General features: G+C 46.1%; 1 protein-coding gene across 9 annotated transcripts in view; it reads right to left on the reverse strand.

Annotated features, from left to right (window-relative positions):
• The window catches only part of KDM6B (lysine demethylase 6B), a 2,050,345-nt gene that overhangs the window by 1,455,510 nt on the left and 581,291 nt on the right, over positions 1-13,544 (reverse strand). The gene's annotated exons all lie outside the window — the stretch shown is intronic.

Consider the following 13,544-nt stretch of genomic DNA (forward strand, 5'->3'; position numbering starts at 1 on the left):
AAACAGCCACATCTTTGAAACATAAGTCATAAATGGCCCTGCCAGCTTAACTATATTGAACTTTCACTATGACAACAGCGTTCACAAGAGTCACAAAGATTAACTGGAAGATGAACTGGAGATGCCATACAATATTTGTAAATAAGAAAGAAATGCACCATCAAAATTACATTGGGACTCACATTTTCACTTGTAACTATTGAATGCAAAAACTTTCAACTTGTAAAGCTCTATTGGTTGGATTCCAAAAGAAATGTTTTTTTATATTTGTTAATTGTGCAAATTAGGTGATAGTGGATAGTTTTGCACATAAACAGAACACATCAGTGATTCATATAACTTAGTGTCCGTCCTGGCAAGGCTGTTATTCTGAGCTGGGAAAAAGAATATTTGTGGATAGGTATAAGTGTGTAAAACAACATACATTGCAACACAAATCTCCCATGTCAAATCGAAATAAAACTTGCATTATTTGATTTGCTTAAGTGAGTGCAATCTAATGAACCAATTAGTAACATGATCACATGTGTAGAATATGCCGTTTTAGAAAGTTACAAATGTTTAAGGTCAAAATCTGCAAGTTGGCATTAGATCAGATGGGAGGGAAACTGGGTTTAGAAGTCACACCCATTAGACTGCCTGCTTCATTAATATACCAAATGACTATAGCAGGGTTGGTTTAGTGTGATGCCACTATTGGAATAGAGTCCAATCACATACATACTTTACATTGCCTAACTAGATTAGAGAAATGAAACACCTTTAACAGGTGTGGTGTCTGCCAGTAAAGTTCGAACCAATAGATTCTAGGGGACACTCGCTCACTTACTGACTGATGGAGAGGAATAAGGAGAGAAAGGAGAATTGATGACTGGAAGGAGATGGAATTGATTGCTTTCCTTTTGGACTCATTTCTGGATTACTAGCAGTACACTATAAGAAAGGCATGCCTGGAGTTAAAGTACCAGGCCTTCAGTGGAAGAGACAGCAGACAGGCTATGGGGGTAAACTGACACCATCTTGGAAACCGATGCCTGCCTGTTCCTAAGGTGGAGAATTAAAACGAGTCCTTATAAGGGTGGTCATCTGTCTGTGAGACAGCTGTACGAAATGTATTTGCAAGTATAATATCAAGGGGAAATTGTCCTCAGGGGAGCAATACTATTAAAGGAATTAAGAACAAATCCCGGCCCCTGTCATTTGTAAGTATAAAGAGGTCAGAGTATATGAATGGATTGTACATCCCGAGTAGTTCGAGAATATTTCAGAAGTATTTAGGCTTCTGGAATTATACATGGATAAGATAGGTCCTATGGTGTGAATACAAGGAGATCCCCCTTACTCCTTCTCTGTGTAAGACACCTAGCACAGAAGAAGTATTTTAGGAGTCCAAGGGACATTTCACTGTGTACATACCTAGATAAATAATGTCACTTAAGTCATTTCTTGGGTGCTCCACCAAGCAGAATCCTGTTATTGGTGCTAAAGACAAATGGGAAAGGGTGATTATTCGCTACCCATTATCCCACCTTTAAGTTGTCCATTGAAAATGAGAAGAACAAGTTACTTCTTACCTTGTAACGTTCTTTCGATGGGATGTTCCTCCGACGTATTCCTTATCTTAGATATCTCCTTCCAGCTTTGCTGGCCTCGGAAATGTTTTCTCTAGAGGGCGCTGCGCGTCGACGTCCGCCGAGTCGATGTCCCTCGACAGCCGCCGTATCGACGTCGACGTCATCCTGCCTATAAAGGCTGCGCGCAGCGTCCGTTGTTCAGTTCCGTTTTGTAGCCCACAATTATTCTGTCTGGACTAGACTAATCACCCTGAAGGAGCGTAAGCTGCAACAACAAGGGAAGTAGTACTGCGGGAATGGATGGGAGGGTCGATAAGGAATATGTCGGAGGAACATCCCATCGAAAGAACGTTACAAGGTAAGAAGTAACTTGTTCTTCGAAGGGTTTGTGTCCTCCGACGTATTCCTTATCTTAGATAGGCTCCCAAAGCAGTATTCTGTTATTGGAGGTGGGAGTACTGACTTCATGCTTCCTTTTATTGATGAATAGAGTGCAGTACTTAGTCTCTTGACTGGAGGAGGAATCCAAGTTGTAAAATCGTGTAAAGGTATGGACGGACGACCATGTGGCAGCCGCACATCTGTCTTTAACCGGCACTCTTTTGAGGGCCGATGTAGCTGCAATACCTCTGGTCGAATGAACCCTAAGATTTTGAGGGGGCTCTTTTCCTGCCAGTTTATAACATTCCAAAATGGCTAGAATGATCCATCTGGAAATGGTCTGCTTAGTTATCGGTAACCCCAGCTTGTGACCTGCGTAGCCTACAAACAGCTGGTCTGCTTGTCTTATCCTGGCCAGTCTACTGATGTAAAAACTTAAAGCCCTTCTAGGGTCCAGCCTGTGTAACCTCTCTTCCTCTTTTCCCGGATGAGGAGGAGGATAGAAAGATGGCAGGGTAATCTTCTGAGTGATATGGAATTCAGAAACCACCTTTGGGAGGAAATTAGGCTTCACTTGCAGGACAACTTTGTCTTTGTGAAAGATTGTATGAGGGGGTTTACAAGAAAGAGCTTGTAACTCGCTCACCCTTCTAGCAGATGTAAGTGCTATTAATAAAACAGTTTTAAGGGTAAGAAATCTTAACGAACAAGAATGGAGTGGTTCGAAAGTTGTGCCCATCAGGAAAGTTAGGACTAAGTTTAAATCCCATAGGGGAACCTGGAATGGTCTTGGGGGATAAACGTTAGTTAACCCCTTTAGAAACTGTATTACCAAGGGTACCTTGAAATAGGATGGTTCTTCCGCAGTGCGCTTAAAGATGGATAGCGCTGCGAGATAGCCCTTAATGGTGCCAACTTGAAGGCCTGAATTCACCAAATAGAGTAGGAAGGACAAAACCATTGGTGTACCACATGAAAAAGGGTCGATATTCTGTTCTCTACACCAGCTGCAAAATCTGTTCCAACGGCAGCGGTATAAAGACTTTGTTGCTGGCCTCCTTGCCGAAAGCAACACCTCCATATCATCATCAGGGAGGTCCCAATCCTTGTACCTCAGCCTTTCAGAAGCCAAGCGTGAAGGTTGAGGGTTTTGATGTCTGGATGGAGAACCTGACCTCCCTTCTGTGAGAGTAGATTCTCTCTGAGTGGAAGTCGAATTGGAGGGCAGATGGACAAGTCTAGAAGGTCCGGGTACCACGTTCTCCTGGCCCAATCCGGGGCAATTAGGATCATGGTTTTCCGGAATCTTCTCAACCTCCTGATCATTTGAGGAATGACAGGGACCGGTGGGAACGCGTACAGAAGCGGAAACTCCCAGTCCACTATGAACGCGTCTCCCAGAGCTCCTCTCGGCGGAAATTCCCTTGAACAGAACAGAGCGCACTTCCTGTTGACACTGGTGGCGAACAGATCCACCTGAGGGGTTCCCCAAAGGGCGAAGATCTCTTGAAGGACTTCCTGAGCCAGTTCCCACTCGTGGGAGACTGTGCTCTGCCTGCTCAGAGCGTCCGCTGTCAAGTTCTTCTCTCCGGCTAGGTGAACTGCCGATAGAGAGATCCCTTCTTGGATTGCCCAAAACCAGAGCTGCATCGCCTCTCTGCACAGGGGTAGTGATCCAACGCCTCCTCTTTTGTTGAGGTAATGCATGGCCACTGTGTTGTCCGTCATTATCAGGACATTCTTCCCTTGTGCAGCTGGCAGGAACGCCTTCAGCGCAAGTCTGATGGCCCTCAGCTCTAACAGGTTGATATGTAGTCTGGACTCCGATGGAGACCAACGACCGCTGCTGGTCAAGTCGTTGGCGTGGGCTCCCCACCCCGTGAGTGAGGCATCCGTGACTACTGTAATCTCCGGCCAGGGTTGCCAAAACTGTTCTCCTTTCAGAATGTTCTCCTGACAGGCCCACCACTGAAGGTCTCGAGCCACCCTGTCGGGAACCTGAAGAAGAACTGTCATTCTTCCTGAGAATTGTGACCATTGAGTGCTCAGTGCCCACTGGAGGGATCTCATTCTCAGGCGAGCCTCTGGCACTAGGAAAATGCAGGATGCCATGAGGCCTAGCAACCTCAAAGTCGAAGGCTGAGAGACGTTGGGCATTTTGGAACTTGGTAACCATCTGTGAATATCTTGAGCCCTCACCTCTGGTGGCGAGGCTTTTCCCAGGGAAGTGTCCAGGATCGCTCCGATGAACTGGAGTCTCTGCGATGGTATAATTTGTGACTTCTTTAAATTGAGGGAGAAGCCCAGTCTGTGAAGGGAGTGGCAAACGTGATTTAGCTGGATCTGAGCTTGTTCCGAAGATACAGCCCTGATCAACCAATCGTCCAGGTAGGGGTAGACGTGAATCCCTTCCCTCCTTAGACTTGCAGCCACTACCGACATTAACTTGGTGAAGACCCTCGTGGCGAAGGTCAGCCCAAATGGCAGCACTCGAAATTGATAATGAGAGTTGCCAATTGCGAACCTCAGGTATTTCCTGTGTTTGAGATGGATAGGCACATGGAAATAAGCGTCCTGAAGGTCCAGAGATACCAACCAGTCCTGGAACTGAAGGGCCTGAAGGATCTGAGAAAGAGTGACCATCTTGAATTTGTCTTTCCTGAGGAATTTGTTCAATTCTCGCAAGTCCAAGATGGGTCTCAGTCCTCCGTCTTTCTTTGGAATGAGAAAGTAAGGGGAGTTCCAGCCCTTGTTCCTCTCAGCTACAGGTACCGGTTCTATGGCACCTTTCTCTAGCAGGTCTAAAATTTCCTGCAAGAGGAGCGGATCTGGAGCTTTCTGAGAGCTGATCCCGTGGCTGACTCTGAGGTATGCGTAGGAGAGGCAGGCAGTAACCTTGGGCAATTGTTTCCAATGCCCAAGCATCTGACGTGATAGCCTGCCATTCCACCAGATGTTGAGTTAACCTGCCTCCTACAGGTGTCTTGTGAGGGAAGTCCTCAGAGTGGTTTTGGGGCGGCTGATGCAGATGCCGATGGTAAAGAGGCACCTGCTGTTGCTGCGGCTTTTGAATATCTACCCCGTCCACCTCGGGTAGTTCTTCTTTGTCCGCTTTGAGCCGGTCGTCCTCTACCTCTTCCGAATGCGGAGTAGAAGCAAGAGGACTTGCCCCTCGCAGAGGTTCCTGTGGGACGAAAAGGTGTCTGACGGATTGCAGCGCCTAGGGATTTTGCTGCTGCCTTTGATGTTTGCAGTTTTTCTAAACTGTCATCCGCCTTTTTCCCAAACAAAGAAGAGCCATCGAAGAGCCATTCAAGAGCCTGACTTGCACATCTGGGGCAAAACCAGACTTTCTCAACCAAGCGAATCTCCTGGTTGTTGTACTTGCCGCCATTGCTCTGCTGATACTGTCAGCCGAATCAATGCCCGTCTGGAGGGATTCGCACATAGCATCTTTACCGTCCTGTATGATATTTAGGAACGCCTCCCTTTCTTCTCCCTCCGGGATGCAGTCAGTCGCTGTAGAAGCACACTCCCAAAGTGTATGGCTGAATCTAGCAAGGGTGCAAGTAGCATTAACAGATTTTAACGCCATGCTACATGCCGAAAAAACTTTCTTTGCCATAGCATCATATTTCTTATCGTCCCTGTCCTGTGGGACGGTAGGGTAAGCAGTCTTGACATCAGTAGAAGATGCTGCCTGTACCACTAGACTTTCTGGGGCTGGGTGTTTAGACAAAAACTCCGGGTCTGCAGAAGATACCCTGTATTTAGTAGACAGTTTTTTATTTACTGCCGGGACGACATCTGGGGTTTCCCAGTTCATCATGATTTTCCTCTGAAGAGCTTTATGAAAGGGCACTACAGGATCCTCCTGTGGACCTTTATCAAGAATATCTGTGAGGTCATCTTGTTGGAAAGCCTGTGAAGGTGTTGACCACCCCATAAATTCTGTGATCCTGGCCATTAAGACTCTATATGGGGTTTCAGCATGCTCCCCCGGGTCTGGCCTAGCGAACTCCACCTCAGGGGAAGTGTCTAACCCACTTGCCTCATGTAAGGAATCATGGAGATCCTATAACCTGCGTTCTTCTGAGGATAACTCCTCTTGAACTGGGGTTGCAGGTCCCTGCAACTCAAATGTGTCTTCTTGTTCAGATAGTTCTCCCTCTTCCATAATTGAGGACATAGTTCTCAATTGTTCTGAACTCACAAAGGGTGTGAAACCCATCTCCAAGGCAGAGGGTGCCAAACTTGTTGTAATTGGCCTTGAAAACGTTGACGTCGAAGGCTTCGGGCGTGGCATCGAAAACAAAGGTGGAGGCCTCGAGGTCCTCGATAGAATTGGGATTCTGCTCGAGGAAGTCGACTCGACGCCATCATCATCGAGGACCTGGGGATAGCCACTGGGTGCGTCGCAACCGTGACTTTCCTTGGCGTCAATGCCGGTGTCGAAGATGGCGTCGAGTCGACAGACCCCTGTCTTGAAGGTCCCTTTGACAACGGCGTCGAAGACACCGACCTCAGCGTCGACGGAACCTTCGTCGACGGAACCTTCGAAGAAGGTTTCGAGGTCATAGCTTTACTCGAGGGTTCGTGACGCACTCGAGAAGCTTCTTCGCCGGGTACTGCCACTCGCGGCGTTTTTGACCTTCGGGTCTTTCGACCAGAGCATCGCTCTCGCCAGTCTTCGAGGGGGTCGAGGCCGCTTTCTCGAAGACGCTCATCATAGTTTTGCGGAATTCCTCCCATTCAGCCCAGGAACTATGTTTCGTGGGGCAAGGGACTCTCTTAGGAGAAACAGAGGAAGAGGACGACGGAGAAGGGGATCTTCGACGTCTCCTCTTCGAGTGCTTCGATCTCGAGGAGTGATGGGACCCACTCCGAGACCTGGAGCGCGAATGGTGACGAGGAGACGAATGTCTCGACTTCGTCGAGGAAGAAGAAGCTTTTGAAGTCTTACCTTTCTCCAGCTTCCCCCTACGCTCCTTCAGGGCCTTAGCTGTCATGGACATACAGTCCTCGCACTCCGAACAATGGTGTTCAGCTCCCAAACACCACAGACAAACTCTGTGAGGGTCAGTCAGCGACATCTTTTTCCCACAGTCTCTGCATTTTTTGAAGCCGGACCGAGGGGTTGTCGGTTCCGACGAGGAAGCCATCGAGTATGGATCGAATATCTCGAGGTAAATAGGATAAATTCTCTACGAAACTGAGCAACGATATTCCGAGGCACTGAGTAAGCGCGGAAAAACGGAACTGAGCAACAGACGCTGCGCACGGCCTTTATAGGCAGGATGACGTCGATGTCGATACGGCGGCTGTCGAGGGACATCGACTCGCGGATGTCGACGCGCAGCGCCCTCTAGAGAAAAATTTTCCGAGGCCAGCAAAGCTGGAAGGAGATATCTAAAATAAGGAATACGTCGGAGGACACACTCCCTTCGAATTATATTTATTTTGCCTTTAATGAAACAAACACCACTGAAGGGAATCTAGCAAACAAACACGTTAAACAGTTTCCTTTTTATAAGCAATTTACATGCATTACATGCAGGAGTGTTAAGTAGCTTGTTTCAGTTGAGTTCTCTAGAACGCTGTTTAAGATTCTAACATGTCCATTGATTGGTGGGAGGGGGGCGTTATTTGCAATTATTAAGTACATCCTGAAGAATCTCACAGGATTCTCCCCAGAAACCTGGTCTGGACCCTCCTCATGTGGCCAGGGAAAGGCAGACCCTTCCTGATAAGGAGGGGGGTGAACTGCAGGAGAATCACAGGGGGGTGGAACCAGACCAAAAAGACTGTATGAACCCCTTTTTTTAAACTTTCCCGGTAATCCCACCCTTTTGATGGCTTTTTTGACAAACTAAAGAAGTGGAAAAACACAACTTTGATGAAACAAACTACATGTCCCAGAATCCCATTGGGATTCAGACAAGGAAGACGGCTGAAGAGGCATGTAGATGTAGTAGTCAGGCAATCAGGCTTAATAGCCAATGCAAGGGTCAGGCAATTGAAACTAATGAATCACACCTGAAGCCAATTGCCAAACCTGTGAGGCATAAAAGGCCCCAGATGGAAAGGACAGAAGGAAGGAGCTGGTGCAGGAGTTGGAAGGCTGGCAGTAGTAGTAGAGGAGAAGCACAAGGCTGGCAATTCACAAGGAAGTGGGAACACAGAAGGGACCCCGGAACGTGGAGACAGCAGAATTCACCTGCAAATACTTAGCGGTTCTGTTGTCTCAAAAGCTATAGTGCCTTGGCTGTACAGAGGAAGACGTTCTGAGGGTAATGTTTTCCCCATGCGCACCAAGTTACCGTGATTGCAGAGCTGTGACTGTGCTGGAGCCCGAGGCCTGAAGGTGAAGGCAAGCCGAGGGACTGAGGGGTGAAGGAGGCTACCAATTAGTGTGGCCGGGTCAGAGACACCCGTGCTGAAGAAGGGTGTGGTTCCGCAGTGTGCCCAAAGCAATAGTGGAAGTCGGGGATGCGAAGCAACCCGCAACCGCAGTGTTCCTCAAGCCGGTGAGTGAAGCTCAGTGATCAGGTTAACCCAGCAAGCCTTGCTGGTAACTGTATCCAGCTCTAAAGCAACTGCTGTATGCTGGAAAGTGAGCAAAAACTGTTTGTTGTTCTGAAATCGCTTCATAACAATGGAAAAGTAGCCTGTGCACTAATAGTGAAAGCCGTAGTGTTTGTGTACAAAATAAAGAACATTTAATCCATTGTTCAACACTTGTTCCTATTGCCGGAGTGGTTGTGTGTCCTTAATGAAAAAAGGAACTCTGGTTAAAGACATTCTGAAAACTTAATATTGGCTTCTAAAAGAATTACAAAGGAATAAAGGAAGGTAGCGTGTGGCCAATTGTGTTTCCCGGGAGAAGTCAGAGATCATCTCTGTGAGATTGTATGGGAATACAATTACTTACAAACCTTTAAGGTAACAGATCTATCCCAAAGAGTGGTTGTGTGTGCCTAATTATGTTTTTCCTTTGAAGACTGAACCTTGTAGTATCCTGAACGATCATTCTTTATTACCAGAAGTTGTTATACTGACGAGAACAAGCATTACCCCAAGCCAAGAGGCTCACCCTTTCCGTAGTAAAACAAACCCTGTTTAAACTCGTACACCTCCTCTGAAGTTGTTATTGGTCCAGTAGTCCCTGGTACAAGTGTGGCATTGCTGTCTGAAGCTGAAAGAGTGACATTACAGCTTCTGGACAGTTATTTGAACAAAGGTGGTACGAGTGAAGCTGGGGAAGGGAACTGGGTGCTTGTAGAAATAGATGAAGGAAGTAACCTGTAATGCAAAAGACTGAAGAAGCTGAGAGGAAGTCTTCTTGGCCATAGACAGTTTATCCTTTGTGGCAGTTAGACAGATAGCAGACGCAAAGAGGCTTCCCCTTTTCTTGGAACTTCTAGAAAGGAAGCGTTCCTTGCCTACTTGTAGAGGTCGAAGTGCCTTGGCTTTATATGCCTAACAAATCTGAAATATAAAACTGAAGTAGTACCTGAACTGTGGTGGCGTAAAACTGTCAGTGGATGTTGCATTGAAGTTGTTTGGAGTAGTGGATTACTATGAGACAAAGATGACGGTTCAGACAGTAGCATTAATAGAAGGTGGTTGTCATTGTCAAGAGGAAAGCAGCAACCCAAAGAGAAGCATCCTTACAATTATACTGAATTTGCTGCAGAGGTCCTAATTAAGTGTTAAGTTGTAGAAGTCTATACATATTCTCTGAACTGTGGCAAATAATCTTGGCAAGATGAGATCCAGGATTACCATTGGTGCTGTTTTCTTGGTTGGATTTTCTTGGTTGGAATTGGAAGGGGATCTTTTCAACGGAAACCAGAGAATTGTTACCAGTGGATTTTTGTTTAACTTTTGTTTGACTTGGAACTAATAAGAACTGGTTCAAGACTTTTCTTTTCGGTTGAACTTTTTGAAATGGACTTTAAAACTCCGGGGAAGGGGTTTTCCAGGACAGGTGAAGGTTATCCAGATATAGTTCAATTCTTGTTTAATATCTTATGTTGTTTTATTATTTGTTTTGAATGTTTTGTTGTTTAGTGTGAGGGCCAGTTTACCCATGTTAGGAGTTGTACCCTTAGCCTTAAGACTAGGTAGGGGCTTCCCTGATAGGCAAGCAAGGCTTATTTTGCAAACGTTTACTTTAATAAAATGTTGAATCTTAAAAATATTACAAGCAGTTGTTTGCCTCACATTTCTGACCCCTCACAACATTTAGATAGTGTCACGCTCACCTGGGTCTCTGCGGGAGCAATGGATCCCTCCGATCTCTTCCTTACGTTACCCCTGAGCTGGAAAGCTGACCTGCCAAGAGAATGGGTGTTTTAGTGGGTTTTCTGTGAGGAAGGTGCTTCAACCCTCCCTCTGCCCTCCCTGTGTCCCAAATGCAGTGTATACTCTTATTCTGGGCGTGGCACACCTTTTGATTTAGTGTAGCGCGCTCTCTATCCTACATCTGCAGGGGCGCAGTAGTCTGGGGGTCTGGTGCTAGTTGCTTCACTAGATTCAGGTTGAGGGTGTCCTTCCGATGTAACACACTCTTTTCAGTATTTGCCCAGTTACTGCACTGGGAATTGTTCATAGGTTCTATGCACAGGCTTGATTCCTGAAGACCACGTAGCAGGAGCAGCTGCAGGTAAATTCAACTGTAAGTGGAAGGTAAGTTCTATGATGGCCAGTTACTTCACTGGCTATGTGTGCGTAGCGTTAATGAAAGTTCTTTGTCTTTGCAGGTCTCAGAATGGAGCAGCTACTGGATGCGGTCGCGGTGAGGAGAACTCCGCTCAGCTCGGACACGGAGGTAAGTTAGAATGGATGCATCTTTGGTTGTGCGGGAGACAGAAGCATTAGTAGCATGCGTGTGCTTACTGATTCTAACTTGTTCCTTTTTGTTTGCAGGCTGGGTCCGGAGCATTGGTGTGACGCGCAGATGAAAAGCTTGCTTGATCGTGAATAACAGACGGGTGAGGAATCCACTGGAGGTTCGGGCTGCGGTGAAGTGGAAAACAGGTAAGGATCCGATGGAAGTCCAGGCTGCAGTGAAGCGGGAGACAGTTAAGGACCAATGGAAGTCCGGGCTGCAGGGAAGCGGGAAACAGGTATGGACCAGTTGAAGTCCGGGCTTCGGGGAACGTGTGCTCAAGGCTACAGAGTGCACACAAAGCACGGGCTAGTCCTTGGGCATGGCTTACATAGGCAGCCACGCCCAGACACTAGAGGGTGCTACACAGTTCCACACAGTTCCTGGATATTACACCAACATCCATGTTGGAGGTGCAGGAAGTAGCTGGATAATAAAAGCTATGCTAAAACAAGGCTATGTGAGTGAAGTGCGCTCTATGATTGCCCCAGTGAGTGTTTTGCTTGCCAGGCCTTTACCCATTTAGCCCCCATTTGTGTTTTCCACCTTCCCCCATGCGTTTGTGCTAGCGAGGAGTGGGCGCCTATACTGATTCCCATGACAGTTAGGCAGGTATGTTCTGATTTAATTTGGCTTCTATAAAATGACAATATTACCCTGAGCCCTCATACACTGTTCAGCGCATGGTGGATGCATGCGCAGGATACCTGAAATGATACGTGTGCTTTAAAAGCGGACTTTCATAATAATGCTGTTTTGACCATTGTTATTTGAATGTAATAGATGCATAACTTTTTTTTGTTTCAATTGATTTATTGACTTCTATTTTATTAATGAATAGACCCTTCTGTGCCACCCTGTGTGTTTCTTGTCCCGAAAAGGGAGGTTGGCTGTAGGGAATCAATATTGTTAAATTGGCGGTCCAGGGTTCATAAAGATAACTTTATTCAATAAAGGAAAATTATGCATGCCTGATTTGGGCTTGGTGGAAATATTAGATATCTTCCGATTAAAACACCCTACAAAACCCACACTAATGGATCAGTTGGCAGTGGCATAGGCAATATTGGACATTAGAAAGGCGGATATTATGCAACTGGTAGGAGTTGGAAGAAATTCAGGAGGATCTGTGGATCTTTGTCTCCATACTGAAAGTAAAAAGTAATGACAGAAAATATGACAGATGTTCGAATGGATTTCTAAACTCTGCCTTGGTGGACAGATGTTTAGGAGGCCACCCTTGTTAGAGTAACAGGGGACACTTATGGGAAGATAGCCAGACCAATTCACTGTAGCTTGGAGAGCAGTCAAGGCTAAATCTCAGGATGTGTGAGGGTAATCACGGGTTTCTCCAATGAGCACACACAGTGGAACACCAAGAATTACAATTACACAGTAGTATACAAAAATACACTATTTATTATAGGCCCAATAACAACACTATGAATAATGAAATGCACCAATAATAGACCACACAAGCAACACACTATGTAATATATAAACACTCACTGGAGTCAGTGCGATGAAAGTTAATAACTCCACCAATACCTGCAAAGGAAAAGGGTGAATGACTGTTACAGCACCAACAGTCTTCAGAGATGGTAACCTTAACTTTATAAATCCAGTCCTTAGATGAATGGAGCTTTGTGCTCAATGTTCAATGCACATATAAAAGCGCACAGTCGTGCGTAAAGTTCACAAGTACATCAGAGAGAGCAAGAAAAGATTAAGAGAATAATTCTGAAGGGGTGAAACGGATTCCAAGAGTCAGGATATGATCTGCTACGGTGAACAAAGCTGTTCATGACTTTCAGAGGGCCTTAGGCAGGGTACACTACCCAAGCCAACAGGAAGACTGAAAAATAACCTTTGGAGCATACATATGTTTGGATGAACAAAGGACCACTGGTAAGTGACTTTACAACTCAACACCCTAAGCTCGGTTTTAGTCTACACTTGGCAGGTGGTCTCCAGAGGATCGATTCTCCCCCCCTCTGTTCGGCTTCCATTTGCACATGGTGCGGATACATGTCCGGTATGGGACAGGAGATGTAACTCTTGATTCGGGTAAAGAATGAAGAAAACACTGATGCAGCAGGTTTCAGGGCACTGGAAAGAATGCAGGAAAACCGGTATCCACAGATTTCATTAAAAGGAAAAAAAGAATGGTACATTTGTTCGAATTTCAGCTGTATTAAAAAAAACAGCCGAAAATTTCGAATACATTTACCATTCGGTGCCTTTATTGTTAATAAAGGGGGCGGGGTGCCCCCGCACACTTGTTCACTATAAAGGCAGTGGGGTATAATAAAGATAGGGGGAAAAAAAGGAACCTGCGGTGCTGGTTCCCATGCACGGAAGTGCCGGTAACCGGCGTCGCAGAGAGATGCAGGAGACAGCGGCACACAAGGAGGTGTGCCGCTCACAGGTAAGTGAGGATGTGGGAGGAAGCGGGTTATCAGAAATGTCGGGGGGAGTGAAAACCAAAAGTAATTTTCGCTCAAATGACTTTGGTTTTTTTCTTCCTCAAACATTTCTAGTTCGATTAATTTACAGTAATTTGAGAAAACCACCTCAGTGACAGTTACTGTCACAACAGTGACGCAGGGGGACCAAACTGTTGCGGTATGATGCAGCCTTCTATCTTGTGGCCCAAAGGTGCTGGGATGACAAAGTTCGGCAGAAGGGTGCTTTGT

This window comes from Ambystoma mexicanum, chromosome 1p, assembly GCF_040938575.1.
Source record: "Ambystoma mexicanum isolate Mex_15411 chromosome 1p, UKY_AmexF1_1, whole genome shotgun sequence".
Taxonomy (NCBI): domain Eukaryota; kingdom Metazoa; phylum Chordata; class Amphibia; order Caudata; family Ambystomatidae; genus Ambystoma; species Ambystoma mexicanum.